Consider the following 11,901-nt stretch of genomic DNA (forward strand, 5'->3'; position numbering starts at 1 on the left):
CCAGAACAGCTTTTCTGTTTCTCCAGAAACTTCTATTTTAGTTCAAACCAAAACACAGTCTTTACTGGTTATTTAATTGATTGATATCACAGATAGTTAGTTAACAATTATGGCTGATAAGTTTTATTTAACCAACTTTGTACAACTTCTGCAAAAAGTCTTTGGAAAACTACTGGAGCTGGAAATGCTCCAGAGACCCCATGTGACAGAAGTGCTCCTCCTGTGACTCGCTGCTTGGGCAGTTCAGAGCCTTTCTCATGTCTAGTCAGGACCTGAATCACTGGCTTTGCTTTGGGAAACTGAACTGGGTTACCTGCAGCAGTGTCTTTGCTCTGGGGCTGTGTGCCTCTCTTAAGTTTGTACCACAGACAGGTCCCTCTGAGCTTGCTGGAGGTGGACACTGGGCGAGACCTTTCAACCTATTTGACTTTTAATGAGCGTTTCCAGGAGACCACCAGTGCCACAGAGTTTGGTGGTGACCTGGGTCAGCCTCCCTGGGCATTAATTTAATTTTTATGCCTTCACGGTGTTTCTAATAAACACAACTGGCAATTAGGCAAAATGTAGTGAAAAGCTGCTTAAGATTTCTTTCCTGTTTCTCTGGCCAAAAGTGTTAGCCAGCTTTAATGAAAGTGTTCCCCAGGGAGAGGTGTTTTGCAGTTAAAAGTAGGATTCATAGGCCAATCCTTGAAATATAAACTTGGGCATCTAAATAGAGATAGCCTAAAGACAAGACCAGTTTAGAGTAGGAATCCTCAGAAACATAATTCTGCAGTCAAAAATACTTTCTGGATAAAGCCATCATCTCTGGGGCTGATGACAGAGCGTCACAGAAATAAGGCACAGATATAAGCTAACCCTCTCCTGTCCCTTCTGTACAGAGACACCCAGGACAATGCTGTTGTGAGCAGGGAGAGAAGGAGGCTGAAGGGCTGATGAATTCACCCAGTGCCATGCACAGACAACCACCAGGTGCCAGTTTGACACTGGTTTCACCAGTGTGGGATGCTGCTCATTTGTGGGATGGACCTTTGGGTGAGGGCTCAGTGGTCCTCTAAAGCCAGAATCAGAAAACACCGGTAGCTTGGTTGTGTCATGATATCACCAGACCAAGAGGTCACTGGTGGGGAGAAAAAGGGCATTGAAATAAAGAACTGGGACTGTTATACTGTCCTCCCCTCAGCAGCTGAGCCTTGGGTCACATTCGTTAAAGCCAAAATTTCTGTCGGACACGTGAAAGAGCTGCCCCCGGACGGGTCCCTGGGTGTGCGGTGGCTGGAGTGTCCCGCTCCCTGCAGGGCTGGGCGCGCCGGGCGCATCCTGCGGCGCAGAGCCGGGGAGCTGCCCTCCGCTGGGCCTCAAAAAGCCAAAGGACGGCAATGCAGCCATCCTTGTGGCCAATAGATGGCACTCTCCAGCTGATTGTCTGTCTGGAGTTGGAGTTTGGCAACAGTTTCAAGCAAGCCCTTTCTTATTGTTAACTCCAGTAAATCTTTCCTGGACTGGGTTGAACTTCCCAATTATGAAACTCAGAGCAGGCTTTTGGAAACTCTCTTCAGAACAGGCCTGATTGACTAGGCATATTTTTTTCCATTTGCAATTAAGATTGTATATAAACTTAAACAATGGTGAAACAACAAAACCCATCGTGCTGCATGTACAGTGTGCTGCTGGCAGCCTGACAGCTTATGACTCCTAAATTATACAGTGATGACCTAGTGCCAAATAGGAACAGAGCATGTTCATAAACATGCTATCAGCTAGGAACACAGCATGCTTTTAAACTCCCTGAAGCCTTGAATAATCGCATTGTGACAAACTAATACAGCCAGGTGGTGGGTAGATCAGAGCAGGATAGCTCCTTCCTGGCACTCGAGACCCTTGTATTGGAGACGGAGTTTCACAGCTGATTTAAGCTACCTGGCAGCTGTGCTGTGGGTGAACAGGGTGCTGTTCTGCACCCCTCTGCTGCCAACTGGGTGTTTGCAGTTGTTATGCAACTGCTTTTCAGTTTTACCTTATTTTATTAAGTTTTCTTTGGCAGTATTTTGTTTAACACACTTTTGTTGAGAACTGTGTGTCTCTTGTTCTTGATCCTGACTGTGTCATCCCATCTGCTTTCTTCTGCCAACTCTGCTGTTTGTTGGGTCCATCTGTGACCTGATTCAGTTCCCTACTGCTGGTGAAAATCATCAGTAGAAAAAGTCAGCAAGACCCTTTCACTCTTTCAGCAACAGTGAGCCCAGGAATCAGTTTAGTTTGCTGAGGGAACTGCAGTCAGAGACTTCAGAAACCTGATGTTATTCACAGAGATTGACAGCAGAATTCCACCTGACATGGATGCTACAGGAGCAGTCCCTGGGCTCTGGTTTTGCACGTGGTGGTGTTAAACAGCCCAGGTGTAGGTTTTGTGCCCTGTTGGTGTTAAGCACACCAATATGTGGTTCTCTTAGCTACCTGTTGTCTGTAAATGTCACCCTTAGGAAAGTAATATATTAAAGGACTCACAGCTGCTTATGGGAGGGCAGTATATCACAAGGGAGAGATGCATTGCATCAAAGACAATGCTCTGCAGATGCTATATCTGAGATTAACTTCCCAGCCGTCTCTTGATGTACTCATAATCAAGGGCATGTGAGCTGCAACTTCCTTCCTTTGCTCTTCCTTGTCAAAAGGACCTGTTTAATGCAAACCTAGGAAGCATGACAGGACATTTCTTTACGCATTGCTGGTGGTTTATGTGGACAGCACTCACTTGAGTCACTCTGTTGCAGGTGTGGAGCATATCCTCCTGGATCAGCTCAGGAGAAAGTATCCAATGTGCTCAATCTGGCAGGAGTTTTGTATTAACTCCCCTTCCCCCAAAAGTGTTATCACAACCATCTAATGCATTTTTATGGATATAAAAACTTCCCCTGATTACTGAACTGAAGGGAACATGACAGCAATTTGTTCCGGTTAATAACCAGGAGGCTTAACTTGAAATAAGTTGGAATGAAAGCAAGGTTAAACCAGATGCAGAGAGAACAGAGTTTCAAATTATTGAAGAAGTGCTTGAGGTTTCATGTGCTGATTTTTCTTAAAAAGTAATGTATGTTGAGAGTGCTCTTCTAATCTGTGGTGCTTTCTTCTTCCACTGTGAAAACACAGTTATGCACTGCTGAGAACAGGGAAAAGTCTTGTTTTGAACAGTATGTGAGGGAGCACATAGAGATGGTTGGATTGCACCATTATATTTCTGGAATGGGCTTTTCTAGTGGCTGTTATAAGCCAGATAAGCACACACCACTGCTTTTTTTCCCCACTCTTAACTCAAGAGTCAATAAGGAAATAGTCAATAAGGAAGTCAGTCTTGGGTTTTGCAAGGCCATTTCTGGTTTTTGTAGCCTATGTTAAATGATGAACTCAGTTGAGGCATAGATTTATACCTTAGTTTCCATGTTTGCAAAAGTAATAGATCACAAGGAAGACAAATTGTTATTCTTGATTTTTTTGTTTCCCCAGGATGTTGTCTACTTCTTTCATGGCCAGAAGGTTTGCATCCACCTGATTACTTGGTGATGTCCTAGAAGTAATTTGAATGATTCAAGGACCAAGAACATGAGTGTATTGAGGTGGAGAGGGAAAATTCTCTACACTGTCAAGTCTTGTTTGTGTTATGGTTTCCATGTAAGGGATCCTATCCTGCAAGAATCTAAAGCACGGAGCCTTGCTAATGGCAAAGCCAGCTCTTGGTGCAATTGCACATCAGAGTTTCCATTAACTGCAGCTGTGCATTGGTCTGAAGCACAAGGCTGGTCACTAGAATCAAGAGAATCTGGGGAGGCTCAGATCTGTTCAGAGGCAGATGTTAACAGCAGTGTGTAGGCCCAGGAGCCAGAAGGTGTTGACAGCTGACTTAGGGTTCATCTAACAGCAGAATTTTTCTAAAGTATTGGATCAATGCCAGAAAGGGAACCCCAGCTCTGGTTGTCTTAGCAGCACATGTGACCAGTGCTTAGCTCTGTGTATATTTGCTGTTGCCTTACAGGTTCACTGGTGCTGCTGTTCTGTGTCAGAGCATTTAATACATCCCAGAGCACCCCATCAGTGTCTGGGCACTGGAGGCTGTGTGTCCACTTTGCAGCGTTTATTTCTGTGAAGCTGAGTGGGTGGTAGCCATAAGAAAGAGGCTTCACTAAAATCAGGGTGGTTTTATGTTTTTCTGGCATACTTCTTTGTCATGTCTAATTCAACAGTCTAAAAGCTCGTCCCGCTAGAATATAGCTGGGAGGCATGGGGGCACATCCATCTTTTTATGGACCTCGGTTTTGACAGAAATTCACATGATGGCTGACACAGACTGGCCAAGAAGGCTACAGAGCTCTGCCTTCCAGAAAGCTGTATATAAGCAATAGCAGCAGATAATTTAAAACCAGCAATTTTATTTTCTACCACTATCTCTATCAAAGGTAATGTCTTGCCAGCCCAACCACAATTTGCCCTGGTGGGATCTAGCCAGCATAGAGCATTCCTGGTCTCCATGGACTCTGCTAGCTCAGATCCTGTCTCAGCTCACAAGGTTTTATTGCTACCAACAGATTCAGACATTTTCTTTAATCATCAATTTCTGTTTGCTAGACAGGTGGGAATGGCCAGGACTACTTGGCTGCTATAAATCTTGTATTTGCCAATTATTTGGATGAATTATAGATATTAGCAGGCCTGCAAAAACAATAGTTAAGCAGATCTTGCTTTCTTCCAGCTCATTAAAGCATTTAGTATTGCATTACTCTCCAGTTCACATCATATATAAAATAATCTGACCATCTTTATTTGTCAAGAACTAAACTTTTGCTGAAACACAAACCAACCATGGCTTATTGACCATTAGCAGTACAGGCTATTATATTTATTTAACAGGAGGAACATAAATCTAGGTGGAAGAGCTTTAGGAGTGCTGTGGGAAAGGAGCTTTTACAGTAAGGCCACCTTCTACTGTACATTTGAAGTGTTAGCTCAAGAAATAGGTATCAAACAAAGGGAATTCACTGTCCCTCAGATCCTGAGAAGTCCCAGCTGCCTCCAGGCAAGGCCATGACTAGAAGTGTGATCTTTTCACTCATGTGGCTGTTTCTGCTGCTCCTTGTGCAGCACGGTGTGGATGCAAAGACAGGGAGGATGGGAAGTGAAGGAGACGTGACATTTATCTGTGGGCATTTTGCATGGTAGGGGAGATATTTTCTGCAGTGTGTAATGGCTATTGAATGATGCATGCTGTGAAAGTGGTTTTCAGAAAGCTTCATGGATTGCAGATTCTGCAGTGGTCCTGAAGATTTGTTTCCTGAAATTGTGTTTTCCCCACTTTGTCCATCCACTCTTTGGGAAAGAAACCAAGAGATTTCTAATATTGCTAAGAAGCTGCCCACGCACATAGGAAATTAAATTTGTTGGTAGGATTTGCCTGTTGTGATAGGAATGGCCACATTCGAAGAGGTGTGGTAATTCTGTGTGGCTCATTTGATGAAATTGTTATTCTCCTCTCCTTTGGTCTGCCTCAGCTGGGGCACTCTGAGCATCTAAACAACTAAGCACATTCACTTGGTAGCCTTTCCTGCAGTTGTGCTTCAGAGTTATTTGGAAATCATTTTGCATGAGAGTTCATGTTTAAGGTAGAGTTGAGAGCAGAAATAACACAGGTGACCTGCAGTTGAGGGCAGGCTGGGATGAGTGCTGTGTCCAGGGAAAGGTCTCCAATGTGTGACACAAGCAGAGTGTCCAGTGTCCTGAATTGTTGAGGGAGTCTGTGCTCTCCAGTCTCTTCTGTACAGTGACTCAGATTAGTGCTAAACACAGAAACCACCAGGGAAGCATAAAGAAATAGTTGGTCATATACCCTAGCTATGCCTTAGAGAGGGCATTTAGATAGGGAAGAAAAAGGGAAGGTGCAGCTCAGAGTGCCTGTATTTCAAGTAAATTAAGAGACAGTGGGGAGGTTAGTGTGGTCTGTTGGGGAAAAGGGGAGCATGAGGAACTGAGTAGATGCAGGAAATATTTTGAAGTGTAATTCTTCTTCTTGATTCCCTGCATGCTTCCCTCCTCTTGCCCCAGGTCAATTCTACTGGCATTGTTTTTCAACAGAAAATCTGAAGTTCAAGAAAACTATATTTTCCAAGAGTGGGATACTGAATAGTGGCCCAGCTGCCTCTGCAACTTGACCCAAAAAACAGAGTCAGAGTTCACTGTATCACTGTAAGTTTTTTGGCTCAAGCTCAGCTTTTCTCTTTCTTTTCCAAAAGGGGAACTGGTTGTTGTTCAGGAGGCAGTGGCTAAGTCACCAGCCTTGTCTTTTTATATTCAGTCCAGCATCCACATAAAGCATTGCCTGACCCAGCTCCATTGTGGCTGAGAAAATACAGAGGCTTTTTTTTAAATACAGAATGTGATGTCTCATATGTTTCAAACTGCAATTTTTATGGTACAACAGAAATACTCTGTGGGGACAAGTAAGCTGTGTAATTTTAAAGTAAGATTAATCAACATCCTTTGCTCCTACTCACTGAGCCATCCTTCACCTTCAGAAACAGCATGCAGTTGCAATCTGCTCCTTAATTCATCCTATGGCTGGTTCATGACAAGTCTCCAAACCTGCAGTACATCATTAGCTCTGGCAATATGTGGGTAAACATCCTCTGAGAAACTAAAGCATGGGGATGAAGGAAATGCCATGTGTTTTTGTTGCTGGGGGAACCAAAGAGCTGTTTAATCTTCCATTTCCTACATGCAGAAGTGGTCAGCTGTGACCCAATGTTACTGTCATCTGGAGATTGGCCCCATGTTACTGTCATCTGGAAGATTTGAGACTGTTTGCTAAGTCTGAACTGGAATCTTCTGGATCTTCTTTGGCTTTAGCAAGAGCAGAATTAGAACAGCTGAACTGGAGATCCTAGATCAGAGGATGCCAGATGGGAGTGTAGCTCTTATCTGCAACTGCCTTCATGATATCTACAGTCTGGCCTCTGGGAGAGGACCTTGGCTGATACATACTAGGTGTGTGTGAACACAAAACAGTATCAGAAAGGCCAGGCAGGCGGGGCTGAAACGTTGCCAGTGTTGATAGTTATGGTGGCTTCTGTTTCAATCACTTGGAGAGGTATCCTGTGTGACAACTTCACAATGTGATGTTGCCATGGCTGAGCTGCATGTGATGTTCAGAAAAATGATATGGTTTTGAGTGAGAGAGCAAGACACACTTCAGACCTAGGTTTATTACATCAGTAGTTGTTTCTATTGCCACATGGTTGCAGCTACCTGGCATGGAATAACCACTCAAGACTTACTAGAGGTTGCAGAGGTCAGAAGCTGTTGGGAAGGCTCCGAGCTGCCCTGGGTGGTGCTGTGAGATCCAGGCATGCACGTGCTCACGCACACATGCTGGCCAGCCTGCAGCAGAGGTTCCCAAAGGGCTGTGCAAAAAATAACTTGAAAAAGGAAATGGTGTTGTTGAGAATATTTTCAGAACGCAAAATAAACTCTGATCCAAGAAAAGGTATTACTTTGGAAGGAAGCCAGAAAGCAAATACAGCCATGACCTGCGATGACCACAGCTCCTCTCTTCTGATCCTGGTGCTGCCTCTGGCCTTCTCAGGGAGTGCAGTACTGATTAAAGAGAAGGCCAGCAGCTTCTCTTCTTATTTATCCCTACGGTGAAAAGATCAGACAGTCAGGGTACTGGGACTCAGCATTATCTTGGCTTGGTGAATAAAAAGCCTGGCAAAAAAATCCCACCCTGCACTTCCATCTTCCTCTTGTAGGGAGGGAGTAGGAATGCTGCAGAAAAATGTGCTCACTGAACAAGAGCAAAACATGTAAGATCTGTCTCTTCTCCAAATACAGGTTCACTGTACTCATTCAAGGATATGGTTATTTAAGTAAAAAAGCCATTTTTATTAAATGATGTCAAATAAGTTGTCTTTAAGATTCACAAAAATAGGGGAAGTGTTACAGGATTCATTCAGGACTTTTTCCAAGGAATAAACCAGTCCGTAAATATTATGGAAGCAACTTCAATCTGCTCATGCTACTGGAGTCAAAGCAATGATGTGTCCTTGTAAACAGACTGATGCACCGTTCTCTGTGGTCAATGGGATTCTCCCTCTTGGTTGAACAAGGCTTAGACAAAATCTTAGCCTTTTTAATTAAGAGTGAAGGGGAAAAAAGGCAAGATAACACCTCATTGGAAACAATCAACTTGGTGCAAAACTACAACACTGCAGTACACTCATCTCAGCCCCTTGAACTGCTTGAAGAGACCCCACCTGAAGTCATAAGCAGTGTTCCTTCTGGAGCAGCAGTATTCCAAGGATGATGGTGCATGTTCTCTCTGTCTGAGCCGCTCCTCTACTGCTCTTTCGGGTGGCCTTCACTGGAAAACATCCAACTTGCTTGGAAGTTAATACTCGTTGGCCTTCAGTTGTGCCCAGTAGTGGGTGCTCCATCTTCCAAGGCTTTTAGACTTGACTCTCCAGTGCTCCATCACTGGAAGAGGTGGGAGATGACTTTTCAGAAAACCTGGGCTTAGGCTTGCATATTTTAGCTTTGACTGGCCTTTGCACTTCCAGACAGATCTCAGGAACAAAACAGGGCTGTACCTAGTAGTCAGAGAGGGAGTCATGTGGTTAGAAAGGTGGTGGAAGTACTTCTAGTGAGTATATGAAACAGTTGTTCCAGTAAGATACCTTTAAAAAATAATCTCAACATGAGCAGTTTTGTCTTGATGACAGCACAGGTGGGTCAGGCAGAGTGTTTTGTTATCTGTATTCTGGGAGTTAATGACTTCAGAGCCCTGACAAAGAGCACACATCCAATTTTATTGTAACTAATTAGCCACCAATGCAGCAGTGTGTTCAAAATTATGTATTCCTTTCACTGAGCTCAAAGAGCTGCCCTTGTTTCACATCTGTGTCTGATTATGCCTCTTGAACTCTAAGGCAGCTGTCTTACAGGTTCATTTTCTGTAGGAACTCAGGAAATTACTCAGGAAAGCCACTGACACTACCTACCACTTACTGCCAGATCTCTTTCACTCCTCATGTGAAGAAGCCTATTACCGGGAACTGCTGGCACGCAGCGTGGTCCATGGCAGCCTAGCAATTAGAGTGGAATTTATAAAGAATGATTGCAGAGGCTCTAAATGGTACCAATTGATGAGTATTCTTCTGGCATATAGAGGAGTCCCCAAAGACTCCGAGCCTTCCCTCCCACCGACAAATAATAAGGGATTCTACAAATCACATTGAGATCACAATGGGATTGATTAGGTGTAAGGGAGATAATATATGAAGGAGGATGTAAAGTGATACTTACTTGCAGATCATTAGTATGGCGAGGGACTTGATTGTTGTAATATTGACTCAAAATGTTGGCATTGGTTTTTCTGCATGGAGCAGATTTCAAAGTACTGCAAAAGTGACTGTTTCTCTTTTTATTCCATTTCAGTATAGAAAAAGATAAGTGACTTGGAAAAACTGAAACCTGAAACTCATTCCTTGTCTGGTCATTTTCCTGATAAAAATGAATTGAAGGACAAAAGGTGATTTCTTAAGTGCTTTACAACAAATATGCAGTAATTTCTTCCAAAGGGCATGTAGCCCACCAGAGTTGACTTGAATGAGAATTTAGGGCTTCTGATTGTGTTGGTTAACTCATCCCTTTAATTCTCAGTGTAATACTTTGAGCTATGATTTCATCTGATCTCAATGTTAAGCAAGAGTCAATCATGCCAAAACTTGTATAGGAAGCAGACAAGAACAGGTGTTTCATGAAATGGTGTTGGTTAATTGAGATATTTTATTTATTAAATCAACGTCCCAGCAAAGTTCTACAGTCACTGTGCTACTGAAGTTGCTTGGAGGTGGTTTAATTACCAAAGTCTTGTTTTTCTGGTAAAAAGGAAAATTTTTTGCTTAAGCAAAGCATTGTTTGTTTGGACACCCTTGCCAAATAAGCTTTGGTAACTTTTCTCATGTGTTTTCTTCTTGATTTTGGCACTCTGTGGCTATGACAATGCTCTGTGATTCAGAAGAGAAACAGTGCTCTGGCAGTGTAACCCACCAGGCTGAGAACATGTCTGGAGACATGTCATTTCATACTGCAATGTGTGATGTTTAGCTGCAGAGATTCGTATGTGTGTCAGAATAGGATCTGCTTTTCTGGCTCGTTCTACCTCTTTGACTTTTCCTTCTGGCACATTGCAGTGTATATCTTTGTGTTAAAATTGCTGCAGACCTAGGTTGGAAAAAGGTGAGTTGGGGCTGTACCCTGAGGGGCAGCAGAGGAAAGCTGATGTTTGCATGGCTGGCTTTGCAAATTGTCCTTAGCATGGCCAGAACTGAAGAGAGATGTCAGGGGACGGGGCAGATGACACACACACCCCTCTGAAGAGGAGAGAGGTGAAGGTTTCAGGCTGTGAAAGGCAGGCAAAAAAGAAAGAGGTTTGTCCTTGGAAGTGTCTGATGACTTGCCTGATCAGAGGCTGTGTAGACCAGAGGAAGGCAAGCCCAAGTGCCCAAGAAGAGGTTCAGAAGAAAACAGTGTTATTAGCTGACCAGTGTAGAACAGATGCTAAAAGTAATGATGGCTCTACTGTTTGGGTTGAAAGTGTGTGTTTAAATCCTCCTCTTACTTCTTTAGTGATTCAGGGGCTCTACCACGAATAGCTCCTCCTGCCCTACCTGTATGGAACCCTGTGTACCTACACCTTGGCTATGTGTATGGTTATGGTCACCTTCTACAGAGACAGGGGACTCCTGCCTCCCTGTCTGATGTGCTGAGCCCTACTGGGGTCAAGTAAAGGGAGAAACATAGCAAAAAAGAAGATTTTGTGGATCCAGCAACAGTCATCTGGCTTTTAAAACTTTCCAAGATTTCCTGGAACCTAGAGAGCTGTAATCAACCAAGTCTGAGCACTGGACAAATGTACTGCAGTGTTTGGGTTGGTTTCTTTTTTTCCCCCCTCTTTTAATTTAAAAATTATTTGTTGGAGGAACAGACTAAATTAAATCAAATTGCCAAAAGACCACAGGGGAGCTCTACAAGGTCTTTCTTAAACTGAGTACATAAACTTTAGCTCCCATTGGTTGGGCAGCTTTGGAGTCTTTAGTCTTTGTTGCTGTTTATTTTTCATAGCTGTCACTCTCTGTTACTCTAATTATTGGTTTTGTTAGTGGAGTCATGAAGTGTCCTGCTGGCTCAGAGTCTGATGCATGGGAACCTTAAATTGACTGACTGAGTCGTGGCAAGTGCATATCACTCCAGTCTCCACAAACTCCTCTGCAGGACTTGAAACAGCCTTGACTATTATTTGGCCAGCTGAAAAGGAGACAGTACCAAAATTAATAAAATGTGTTTCAGTAAAGCAATTTCCTTTGCCTTTCCCTGTCCTACTTCCCTACTTTACTTCACCTTTTGTCCCCTCAGAAGTTAATTTTAAAATTAAAGAATGTGTGCTACGTGATACAGCTTTGGGCTTTTAAGTGAGCCTAGAGCCGAAATCAGAGAGGCAGTGGGAATTCAGTTTGACCTCAGCACTTGCCAAGCATGGAGCAAGCACACAGACACTGTGCAGTCACCCAGGTGAGCTGAAGAGGTAGTGTGACATCGCAGATGGCCAAAGGTTGCTGGGTGGACTGGATCCACCAGCTCAATAATATGCAATCTGCCCTTCCTCTGCAGGCTGTGCACCTTGCAGGGCATGCCAAGACTGTCCACAGGCTGCTGCTTTTTTGGTAGTTTTTTAAGCTCCATGCAAATAAAAATATTTCAGATTCCTTTCAGAGTTCCCTTCAAGGAAAAACTCTTATAGAGAACAGTCCTTTACATTTCCTTGCAGGCTTGCTGCTACTTATGGGAAGGTTGAAGACT

Source organism: Corvus kubaryi, unplaced genomic scaffold (assembly GCF_017639235.1).
Source record: "Corvus kubaryi isolate FWS band 111438036 unplaced genomic scaffold, C.kubaryi_AGA036_p1.0 138, whole genome shotgun sequence".
Classification (NCBI taxonomy): Eukaryota; Metazoa; Chordata; class Aves; order Passeriformes; family Corvidae; genus Corvus; species Corvus kubaryi.